The sequence below is a fragment of the Psammomys obesus genome, unplaced genomic scaffold (assembly GCF_907164565.1).
Source record: "Psammomys obesus unplaced genomic scaffold, mPsaObe1.curated_primary_1811, whole genome shotgun sequence".
Taxonomy (NCBI): Eukaryota; Metazoa; Chordata; class Mammalia; order Rodentia; family Muridae; genus Psammomys; species Psammomys obesus.
Window position 1 is genome coordinate 47383758 of NW_026587216.1, and position 13214 is coordinate 47396971.

General features: G+C 38.2%; 1 protein-coding gene across 1 annotated transcript in view; it reads right to left on the reverse strand.

Moving 5' to 3' along the window:
- Positions 1 to 13214, reverse strand: part of Cnbd1 (cyclic nucleotide binding domain containing 1) — a 411690-nt gene that overhangs the window by 268957 nt on the left and 129519 nt on the right. The gene's annotated exons all lie outside the window — the stretch shown is intronic.

Below are 13214 nucleotides of genomic sequence, written 5' to 3' on the forward strand. Positions count from 1 at the left end.
AGGACGTTAGAAAACAGAATCCATAATAGAAGAGTTCTTCGTTGGTAGATTATAATCTTTTCATTCTGTAAAGGATCTGTAGTTTCTGGTTTAAGAAGTTGATTTCTCAAAATAAAAGTACACACTGAAAATAGAAGCTTGCTTGCTACTGAGGCTGATGCCATTAATATAGTCCTAGGTACCTACAATGTCAGGGAGAAAAATGACTTCCTGTCAGCTGTCTCCCTACCTGCACGTGCATGCTATGGCTTGCATGCCTACAGCCACAGGCAGCACACATAGGTATATATGTATGTAGGTAGGTAGGTAGGTAAGTAGGTAGGGAGGTGATAGATAGATAGATAGATAGATAGATAGATAGATAGATAGATAGATAGATGTAAAAATATAAACACCATATATATATTAACCGTTAAAACATAATAATTATAGGAAGAAACTATTAAGTTAAATTAAGATATAAGAAAATGCCAAATTTTTTCACAGAAAATTTTTCTTCTAATGACCCTATTTTATTCAAATAATATTAAGTATTTCTAATAAAACTGTTTCAGAACCTTTCTCATGCCTTCCTTGGTTTTGGTCACACATGATACCAACTTCTGTTAACTTTAGCTGGCTTTTTTTTCTTTTACTTTTTCTTTCGTACTCAAATACCATTAGATTTCAAAATAATATGAATGTTCTGTTATTGTTTTGATCCATACCCTTTAGATTTTATCACCTTCCTTTCAGAGCACATCATAGTTTTTAATATTTGCACTGGTTTGCCTCTCCATTTTCAAATACACTTTTGCGTTGTAACCTATTAAAGTTAGAAACTACACAAAATAATTTAATTTTTTTCTTGATTCTACATTCTGAGTTTACATTAGTAAGTTCTGAAAACAGTTCACAACTACATGGTGAAGAATATCATTACTACGGTTGTCTACTTGCCGAATTGTGGACTTGTCTCTTTTCCCTTAAATGATTCTGCACTGTCTTCTGTTGTAGACATTTTGGTTTATGATATGTAAACATGGTTTTGTTTAAAATTCCATGTTGGGGGTTTAGTTTGTCCACATCTGTTAAGTGTCTCATGCAGAGCGTGGTCTTTGTCTGGTGGAATTAGGTGCATTCTGAGGACTTTGAGGGGAATAAATATGACAGCCCAGAGGAAGAAGGTGCGGCTGCTCGGAGGAGGACTGTTTGCTGCTGGCTTGTCCTGCTGCTGCATTTGCTGTTTGCTGATTTGCTGGTCACCTGGACTTCTGGGCTTCTGAACAACTGATATTGTCCCCCCAAAAGAACCCTAAGACGCTACTCAATGGGAAGTGTCAGAGAGAACTCCACACCCTGTCCCCACTAACCTTCTTTCCCTCTTACCTAGTGTTGGGGGGTTGGAAAGGAGGTAGAAACATTTGATAACACTAAATAAAGTAAGTTTGTTAAAAAATTCAAAGTAAACAGTCTTCCACTTTTTATGAATTAGTCTAAAACTATATTTAATTAAAATCTACATTCTAAAATGTATTCAGTCCAACTTAAAAATCTACATAATCTTTTACATCTCAACACAGTTTAAAAGTATAAATTTCAAAGTCTTTACTGAGATTCAAGGAACTCTCTTAATTTTAGGCCTTTTAAAATCAAAAAGCAAATTACAAAAGTCCAGTATACAGTGGCAGAGAATATATATATAATCACTACAAATGGGAGAAACAAGGGCATAATGATGAAGCGCTGAACTTTCACAGCAAGACCGAAATTAAACAAGGCAAACTAGGAGTCTTGTAGCGTCAGATACGGTGTCAAAGTGTGAGATGATTCCACCCTTTCATCTTCACTGCACGTGACATACTTTTCCCTCTTAGGTTGGGTCTGCAGTTCTCTTTCGCAGGTACCTCACCGCTCTGGCACCACTAATATCTTGGGGTCCCCAACACAATCCAGGCTTTACTTTCACAAGTTCACACAGTCGATCTCCATGCACGCACTTGACTGCTACACACATAGACTCAAGGGCTGCTCTGCTACACACATAGACTCAAGGGCTGCTCTTAACTGCCGAAGAATCTTTACTCCTTTATCCTTCATTACTCTAAAGCCACGTGGACAACACATTCAGCTACCTATTTGGGTAAGCTGCCCTTTACCTCCTTGAATCACGTTTGATGCAGGCTTTATTTGCTTTTTAGGAACAAAAAATTAGTTGGTTTTTTTGTTGTTTTTGTTGTTTTGTTTTGTTTTGTTTTGTTTTCACACGTAAGCTTAGCTAAAGAGTGTCTTTCCCTAGGGGTTTTCCTTATTTGAATAAAACTTCTTTTTAATCTCTTACATTTTTTAGCACAAGCTTTGACTCCAGTTTCCTGGTGCTCCTTTTCTTTTCAAACTGTACATTCTATATGTATATTCTTTTTACCCCACTTGCTCTTTTTCATTATGGGCATGCATAAGAGTGATTACTAATTACCAAACGATAGAGTCAATACTAGCTTATCTTAAACATCTCCTCCAGCAAAAGTCACTAGTCCATCACTTTCAATTTAGCCTCAGAGAAATTTGTAGGACAGTGGCAGAAAGCAGCTACATTCTTTACCAAAACATCACAAGAATAATCTCTACTTCAGTTGCTAATATTCTTTGCTTCTGAAACCTCTTAAGGCAGGGCTGCACAGTCCACGGAGCTCCCTTAGTACAATTTGCTTCCAAGCTCCTATTAGGATGGCTTCTTTTTATTAATTATTTTTATTTTTATTAATTACAATTTATTCACTTTGTATCCCCTCTGTACCTCCCCCATTCCCCTCCCAATCTCACCCTCCCTCTTTCCTACCCGTGTCCCTCTTCCAGTCCACTGATAAGGGAGGTCTGTCTCCCCTTCCATCTGATCCTCGTCTATCATGTCTCATCAGGAGTGGCTGCATTGTCCTCTTCTGTGGCCTGGTAAGGTTGCTCTCCCCTCAGGGGGAGGTGATCAAAGAGCAGGCCAATCAGTTCCTATCATAGACAGTCCCTTTCCCCATTACTATGGAGGCCACTTGGACACTGAACTGCCATAGGCTACCTCCATGTAGGGGTTCCAGGCCATCTCTATGAGTGGTCCTTGGCTTTAAGAGCAACAATCAATAAATGGAACCTCATGAAACTGAAAACTTCTGTAAAGCAAAGGACCCTGTCATCAAAACAAAATGACTGCCTCCAGATTGGGAAAGGATCTTCACCAACCCTCTAACAGAGGGCTAATATCCAGTATATATAAAGAACTCAAAAAGTAAAACAGCAACAAATCAAGTAATCCAATTAAAAAATGGGGTTCAGCGTTAAACAGAGAATTCTCAATAGAGGAGTATTGAATGGCAGAGAAACACTTTAAGAAATGTTCAATGTCCTTAGTCATCAGGGAAATGCAAATCAAAATGACCCTAAGATTTCATCTTACACCCATTAGAATGGCTAAGATGAATAACTCAATTGACAACACATGCTGGAGAGGATGTAAAGAAAGGAGAACCCTCCTCCACTGCTGGTGGGAATGTAAACTTGTACAACCACTTTGGAAATCAATCTGGTGCTTTCTCAATTAGGAACAGCGCTTCCTCAAGACCCAGCTATAGGATGGCTTCTTAAGCTCTGCCTACACCATTCCACCAACTTCTTTCCTCAAGTCCCAAGGTTTTCTACATTCCTCCAAAAATAAGCATGTTCAGTCCTGTCACAGTGATAACCTGCTTCCTGGGCTTCTGTACTAGTTACTTTTCATCACTGTGATAAAATATCATGATTAAGGCAACTTATAAAGAAAATATTTTAATGAGGTTACAGTTGCAGAGTGCAAAGCAAAGGCAGGGCAACAAGAACAGCTGAGAGCTCACATCTTGATCTGCACATATAAAGTAAAGAGGGCACCAGGAATGACTTGGTCTACATAGCAAGTTCTAGGTCAGCCAGAGCTACTTAGTGAGACCTGTCTCCGCAGCAACAACCATCACCCCCAACAAAAGTTTCTTATATTCAAGAATGTAAAAAAGAAACTACTGACTGTCAAAAAAACATACCTGTAATCATTTGGCCTGATAGCTTGTCTCCTCCTTCCTCTCCTCTTTCCTCATCAGCCTGTCCTTCCTTCTAGCACATTGTTCATTCCACCCAACAACTTACCCACCAATGCACAAAATAAACAATCTTTCTTGTTTCCCAAATTCCACGAATGCAGTAAAGTTTTGCTTTTGTTTTTCTTTTTACAGGCTTAGTGTAAATTTCTTTTTTTTAATGTATCAATGATATTCTTTTTTAAAAGATTTTTTTATTTTTTTATTAATTATAGTTTATTTACTTTGTATCCCAGCTGTAGCCCCCTCCGTCATTCCCTCCCAATCCTGCTCTCCCTTCCTCATCTCCTTCCTGCCCCTGAACTTCTTATTGTTAGCTCTCAAAGTCAGAACAACAGACAAATGGATAACTAGAGTACCATTAACGTGTCAGAACAGTGGACCTGACTACCAGATTCTCCCAGAATCCCAGAGTCAATCACTAACTGTTAAGGGTATGGCTGACATACCCTACACCCTAACTTAAACATCTCATCCCAGAGTCTGGGCTGCCCATACCCCAGCTGCCCTTCCCTATATAATCCAGCCTTTTAGGACACTTGACCTATCATCTGCCCTTCACCTTCCTGTCCTCTCTGTCTGCCTCTTCCCTTTCCTTTTCCATCTCTCCTCACATGGCCTGGCTCCATCTGGTCCTCTTCACTCTGAACTCTCCCAGGTATCTTTTCTTCTGGATATGTTCTTCTTTTTATCTACAATAAACTTTCTCCTCCACCATACCCAAGACAAGTCATGTTCTTTCCTTTTTTATTTCCTTTTTATATTCACTCATATGTTATATGGTAATTCCCTTCCAAAAAAGCCATGAGCTGATGCATAGGCATGCAAATTATAACATTTTTTCCTCACTGGTGTCTAGTGAAAAACACATACTATGAAGTTAAAAGTGGTAAAATGTTTTTTTGTCATCATTATGAAAACTACAGACAAGGAAATGTCTTCTGGACACCAGAAGATATTTTTGCTTTTTGTATGATAGAGTATTTCAAAAACAGCTCTTTTATTTGTCATAAGTACTCTATTCTTTAGTATAAAGAAAACATACAAAACTAAACTATATGATATCAATTTCAATTAATGACTGAACAATTAATTTTAAGACCAATTGGATAGTCATAGCAAACATTTCAAATGGAAAAGCCTAGGTTTTCTCGTAAGTCAAGGGAGACATCTAGCCATATTAACATGTTCACTCATTTTTAAAAAAGTTCCTGAAATTTGCGTCTCCCTGATGGCTAAGGACATTGAGCATTTCCTTAAGTGTTTCTCTGCCATTCTGTATTCCTCTACAGAGAATTCTCTGTTTAGCTCTGTACCCCATTTTTTAATTGTATTATTTGATTTTTTGTTTTTTAATTTCTTTAGTTCTTTATATAGTCTGGATATTAGCCCTTTATCAGATATTTCACCTTATACCTATCAGAACGGCTAAGATAAAAAACTCAAATGACAACACATGCTGGAGAGGTAGTAGAGAAAAAGGAACCCTGCTCCATTGCTGGTGGGAATGTAAACTTGTACAAGCACTTTGGAAATCAATCTGGTGCTTTCTCAGACAATTAGAAATAGTGCTTTCTCAAGATCCAACTATACCTCTCCTAGGCATATATCCAAAAGAAGCTCAAGGACACAACAAGGACATTTGCTCAACCATGTTCACATAGCAGCTTTATTTGTAATAGCCAGAACCTGGAAACAACCCAGATTTCCATCAAAGGAAAAATGGGTACAGAAATTGTGGTACTTTTACACAATGGAATACTACTCAGCAATTAACAAGAAAATCATGAAATTTGCAGGCAAATGGTGGGATCTAGAAAAGATCATCCTGAGTGAGGTATCCCAGAAGCAGAAAGACACACAATGGTATATACTCACTTATAAGTGGATACTAGACATAGAAGATAAGATAGAATAAGCATACTAAAATCTGTATACCTAAAGAAGCTAAATAAGAAGGAGGACCCAGGGTAAGAGGATAGATCCTCATTTAGAAAGACAAAGGGAAAGGATATTGGAAGAAGGAGAAAACAAGAAACAAGACAGGAGACTACCACTGAGGGCCTCTGAAAGACTCTACCTAGCAGTGTATCAAAGCAGATGCTGAGATTCATATGCAAACTTTGGGCAGAGTGCAGGGAATCTTATGAAAGAAGAGATAGTTAGTAAGCCTTGGAGACAACAGGAGCTCCACAAAGAGAGCAACAGAACCAAAATATCTGGGCTCAGGGGTATTTTCTGAGACTGATACTCCAACCAAAGTACATTCATGGAGATAACCTAGAATCCCTGCTCAGATGTAGCCCATGACAGCTCAGTCTCCAAGTGGGTTCCCTAGTAAGGAGAACAGGGACTGTCTCTGACATGAATTCAGTGGCTTGCTCATTGACCACACCCCCTGAGGGAGAAGCAGCCTTGCCAGGCCATAGAGGAAGACAATGCAGCCAGTCCTGATGAGACCTGATAGGCTGGGATTGGATGGAAGGTGAGGATGACCTCTCCTATAGGTGGACTTAGAGAGGGGCATGGGAGGAGATGAGGGAGAGGGGGTGGGGTTGGGAAGGAATGAGGGAGGGGGCTACAGCTGGGATGCAAAGCAAATAAAATGTAATTAATGTAAAAAAATAAAAATTTAATTAAAAAAAAGTTCCTAAGGATTCAACCCCACATGATTTAGCTTGATTGCATTCATGGATACAGAGAAGAGATGCTTAACATGACAATTAGTTACATGAAATGTGACTGAAGAAATACATAACCAGACTACTCTTTTGTAAAATTAAATACTATTGAAAGTTTCTAAGGACAAGGAAATTTCAAAAAGTAAAACATAAGATAATATTTGGACATGTAACACATTTCAGGCTCCAATGATCATACTTAAGAATAAATAAAAAAATAAATAAAGTAGATCATAATACTACAGTTGCAGTGAGTTGAGTAATTTTATTCTGACCACAGTTTTCCTTCTCCCAGATTGTTCCCACCTCCCACACATCAACTCTATGCCTTCTTTTTCTCTTTAAGAAACAAGCAGACAAATAACACAAACCAGCATTTTTAAAAAGAAAAAGCACAACATACACATAACACACAGACTACATGCACACACTTTACCAAACAAAAGCCACAGAAATACAAAATCAGAATATAAAAGCAAAAATATAAACTGTCCAAACAAAGCAATGTGAGAACAGAATGATTTACAAAAAACATCATGGAGTCGGTTTTGTGTTTTCATCTACTGCTGTACAAAAGGCCTATAATTAAGTATGGTTTGTATACTCAGTGAGGCTCCATTGAAGAAAAATAATTTTTTCTGTGCAAGCCAGCTTCAATGGCAGAGAGATTCTTAGGTAGGAAGCTTCCCTAACTTCCTTTTTTCCTCCTTTCAACACTGGGACCCAGTCTGGCTTAAATTTTCATGGACCCTGTGCATGCTGCCGCAGTTTCTGTGAATTCATACATGCATCTATCCTGTCACGTCCTGAAGACAATCTATGCTAGGTAGTATCCAATCCTCTGGCTCATGCAAGCTTTCTGTCTCCTCATTTGCATAGCTTCCTAAGCCCTGAGGGGAGGCTTTTTCCTTTTGTTATTGACATTTTGTAATGATTATTTTCATAAAAATACTAATATCCATTTATTCAAAAATGAGTATGTGTTATTTTTTCCCATACATTTGTGCCTATTCTTCTTTGAATTTTTGGTAAACCATGATTTAACTCTTAGTTTATATTAAAACTTAGGTATTTTTTTAATCTTTGTTCAAATTAACTTCGTGTTTGTATCAGATATTCTGGAGCCTGACACTGCTTAAGTGTGCATTTCTCCAGCTTTGCTATAGCTGCACACCTGGTCCTCCTCAGGGTGCCCCTCAGCATGTGCCCTCTGACTTACAAAGACCACTGAGGGCTTTACCCAGGGGATAACAACAAATGTTTCCAAGCGCTGCCAAAGGGGCAGAACAGTCCTTGAGAATCAGTGGTGTAAGTCATTGAACTTAAACTCTACCCCTTGATAGATAAACAGAGCTCTAAGAATGCTGAAAACGAACTTCTCAAAGGACAGGATTTTTAAAAACTTTTAAAACTCTGTGGTTAAAGAGAAGTGACTCTGAAATCGTATTTAATTATCAATGTTTACATCTCATATCTGTATAGTACCACTGGCAGGGAATATAACAGGAAATGGGGCTTGTGACACAGCATTACCAAACGATGAGGAAACTCACTGAACCAGCATTTACTAAGTCTTCTGAAAGAATGAAAAGTGCTCCATAAGCTATGGATAACACAAAACTCAGCAGCAAGAACCAAAAAATGTTATCAGCATTCCTAAAACCAATCATCTCCACTTAAGTAAGACAACAGCTTCCTATTAGTGTGTATGCTTTCAGAAAAGCAAGGTTTTGTTTCTGATTGCTTATGGTTTTTTGATGTTTATTTTTTATTGTTACTTATTACAATTTATTCAATTCGTATCCTGTGGCCCCTCACTCATCTCCTCCCAATCCCATTGTCCCTCCCTTTTCTCATTCTATGCCCCTCCCCTAGACCACTGATAGGGGAGGTCCTCCTCCCCTTCTATTTGACCCTAGCCTATCAGGTCTCATCAGGGCTGGTTGCAGTGTCTTCCTCTGTGGCCTGGCAAGGCTTCACCACTCCCTGCTGCCTCTCCCCAGGTGGAGGTGATCAGAAAGCCTGCCACTGAGTTCACACCAGAGAAAGCTATTGCTCCCATTATTAGGAAACCCACTTGGTGACTGAGTCTATGGGCTACATGTGAGCAGTGATTTTAGGCTCTCTCCATGCATGGTTTTTGGTTGGGGTATCATTCTCTTTAGGACCCCCAGGGCTCCCAAGGCGTTTTCTCTCCCCATCTCTCTCTGTCTCTCTGTCTCTGTCTCCGTTTGGAGCTCCTGTCCCCTCCAGGTCTTTCTATCCTCCCCTTCTTTCATAAAATTCCATGCACTCTGCCCAAAGTTTGGGTATTAGTCTCAGCATCTGCTTTGATACATCAATCAGTAGAGTCTTTCAAATGCCGACTGTGATAGGCTCCTGTCCTGCTCCCTGTCTTCTCAGATGTCTTTTGTGTTTGCGCTTCTGAGTGAGGATTAAGCACCTTCCCTAGGGTCTTCATGTTGTTTAGCTTCTTTGGGAGTATAGTTTTGGAATGTTTATCCTATATTATATGTCTAATAACTACTTATGAATGAATATACACCATGTGTGTTTTTCTGCGTCTGGGTTACCTCATTCAGGATGATCATTTCTAGTTCCCTTGATTTCCCTGCAAATGTTATGATTTCCTTGTTTTTAATTACTGAGTGGTATTCCATTGTGTAAAGGTACCACAATTTCTGTATCTATTCCTTAACTGAGAGGTATTTGGGTTGTTTCCAGCTTCTGACTATTATAAATAAAGCTGCTACAAACGTGATTGAGCAAATGTCCTTGTTGCATACTTGAGCATCTTTTGGATATATGCCCAGGACTGGTAGAGCTGGATCTTGAGGAAGAACTATTCCTAATTGTCAGAGAAAGCACCAGATTGATTTCCAAAGTGGTTGTACAAGTTTATATTCTCACCAGCAATGGAGGAGGCTTCCCCTTTCTCCACATCCTCTTCAGCATGAATTGTCACTTGAGTTTTTTATCTTAGCCATTCTGGTGGGTGTAAGGTGAAATCTCAGGGTTGTTTTGATTTACATCTTCCTAATGACTAAGGATATAGAGTATTTCTTTAAGTGTTCCTCTGCCATTTGATAGATATTCCTTTATTGAGAATTCTCTGGTTAGCTCTGTACCACTTTTTTTTAAATTCGATTTCTTGATTTGTTGCTTTTAAATTTGAGTTCTTTATATATTCTGGGTATTAGCCCTCTGTCAGATATAGGGTTGATGAAGATCCTTTCCCAGTCTTTAAGCTGTACATTTTGTTCTGACAACAGTGTCCTTTGCTTTACAGAAGCTTTTCAGTTTCATGAGGTACTGTTTATTGGTTGTTGATCTTAGAGTCTGTGCTGTTGATATTCTGTTCAGGAAGTTGTCTCCTGTGCCAGTGAGTTCCAGGCTCCTCCCCACTATTTCTTCTAACCGGTTTAGTGTATCTGGTTTTATGTTGAGGTCTTTGATCCACTTAGACTTTAGTTTTGTGTAGGCTGATAAATATGGATCTATTTGCCTTTTTCTACATGTAGATATCCAGTTAGACCAGCACCATTTGTTGAAGATGCTGTATTTTTTTCCATTGTATGGTTTTGGCTTCTTTGTCAAAAATCAAGTATCCGTAGTCATGTGGTTTATTTCTGGGTCTTCTATTTGACTCTATTGATCCTCCAAACTGTTTCTCTGCCAGTACCATGCCGGTTTTATTACTGTTGCTCTGTAACACAGCTTGAGATCAGGTATAGAGCTACCTCCAGATGATCTTTTATTATACAGGATTGTTTAGCAATTCTGAGTTTTTTGTTTTTCCATAGGAAATTGAGAACTTTTCTGTCAAGGTCTGTAAAGAATTGTGTTAGTATTTTTATGGGAATTGCATTGAATCTGTAGATTGTTTTTGGCAGGATGGACATTTCACAATGTTAATCCTAGTGATCCATGAGCATGGGAGATTTTTCCATCTTCTGATATCTTCTTCAATTTATTTCTTCAGAGACTTGAAATTGTTTTTGGTTTTGTTTTTGTTATTTGTTTTTCATACAGGTCTTTTACTTGCTTGTTTACTTTCTTGGTTTTTTTATTTGCTTGGTTACTTGCTTGTTCTTTTACTTGCAAGGTACTTTATGTTATTTGTGGATATTGCAAAGGGTGTAGTTTTCCTAATTTCTTTATTTCTTTCTCAGCCCTTTTGTCTTTTGTACACAGGAAGGCTACTGATTTTTTTTTTTAGTTTATTTTGTAGACAATTTGCTCAAGATGTTTATCTCAAGGAGTTCTCTGGTAGAATTTTTGGGGTCACTCATTTATACTATCCATAGTATACATGAAATTTACAGGCAAATGGTGGGCACTAGAGAAGATGATCTTGAGAAAGGTAACACAAAACATCCAGGAAATCTGGGACTATGAAAAGACCAAACTTAAGAAGAATAAGAATAGAAGAAGGAGAATATTCCCAGCTCAAAGGCCCAGAAAATATTTCCAACAAAATAATAGAAGAAAATATTTCTAACCTAAAGAAAGGGATACCTACAATCTATAACCGTAAAAGAAGCTCATAGAACATGAATGATTGGCTTCCCAAAAAGTCTCTTGCTACATAATAATCAAAACACTAAATATATAGAACAAAGAGGGAATATTAAAAGCAACTAGGAGGAAAAAAAAAGCCCAAGTAACATATAAAAGCAGACCTATTAGGATTCACCATACTTCTCAACAAAGACTTTAAAAGCCAGAAGGGCCTGGACATATGTCTTGTGGTCTCTAAGAGAGCACAGATGCCAGCCAAGACTACTATATCCAGCAAAACTTTCAATCACTTTAGAAAAAACATTATATTCTATGAAAATAACAAATTTAGACAATTTTTTTCTACAAATCCAGCCCTAGAGATGATAATAGAAGGAAAACTCCAAAAGAAGGATGCTAACTATTTCCAAGAAAATATAGGAAGTAAATAACTCTACACCAGCAAAAACAAAAGAAAGGAAGCACACACACAAACACACACACACACACACACACACACACACATACACACACACACACTATCAGAACCAACATAAAAATAACAGGGATTAATATCTTGATCATTAATGTCTACCAGCATCAATGGTATCAATTCCCCGATAAAAAGACACAGGCTAACAGAATGGATGTGTAAACAGGACCCATCATTTTGTTGCTTACAAAAAACATACCTCAGCAACAAAGATAGTTATTACCTCAAAGTAAAGGGCTAAAAGAAGATTCTCCCAGCAAATGACCCCAAGAAGCAAGCTGAAGTAGAAATTCTAATATCTAACAAAATAGACTTTCAATCAAAATTAATCAAAAGAGATGGAAAAAGAAAAATCCACCAAGGTGATGTCTCAATGAATGTCTGTGCCCTAAATGCAAGGACAGCCGTTCGTAAAAGAAACATCACTAAAGCTTAAATCACACAACAAAAAACCACATACATTCACAGTAAAATACTTCAACACCTTGCCCTCACCAGTGGACAGGTAATCAAGACAGAAACTAAACAAAATAGCCAAATTAACTAAAAGGCAGAGAAAGAATATCCAAATGAACAAATCATAAATGCAAAGGGGGACTTAACAAAAGACATTGAGGAAATCCTGAACAAAACTCAAGTCTAACATGAAACTGGATGCACTAAATCTAATAGAAGAGAAAGTGGAGAGGACAGCTTCCTGAGCAGAACACCAACAGCACAGGCATTAAGATTAACAATTAATAAATGGGACCTCATGAAATTGAAAAGCTTCAGAAAGGCAAAGGACACCATCAAAGGAACAAAACTACAGTTAACAGAATGGGAAAAGATCTTTGGACATGCTAGAAATCTTGGGCAGTTAAAACTTAAGAATCTATGAGGGTGACCCTAGCTAAGACTTCTAGCAATGGGGGAAATGGAGTCTGAAACTGCCATCGCCCATACCTAGACCCTACATCCCACAGAGAACTGATAGCCAAAAATACATAAAGAACTCAAAGTGCACAATAACAAACCAAAAAACCCAATTAAAACTGGAGTACTGTTGCAGGATATTTGATCCTATTGTGAACACCAAAATTGTGAACTGTAAAAACTCTTTCTTGTTTGGTGTAGTTGAGCCCTATCACACACCTTTTTTTTCTTTTCCTTTTTTTAAATTAATTTATTTTTTATAAATTACATTTTATTCACTTTGTGTGCCTCCTGTAGCCCCCTCCCTCATTTTCCCCCAATCCCACCCTCTCCCTCATTTTTCCCCAATCCCACCCCCTCCCTCATTTTCTCCCATGCCCCTCCACAAAGTCCACTGATAGAGGAAGTCCTCCTCCCTTCCCCTCTGTTCTTAGCCTATCAAGTCTCATCAGAAATGGCTGCATTGTCTTCCTCTGTGGCCTGGTAAGGCAGCTCTCTCATCAGAGGGAGGTGATCAAAGAGCCAGACCTT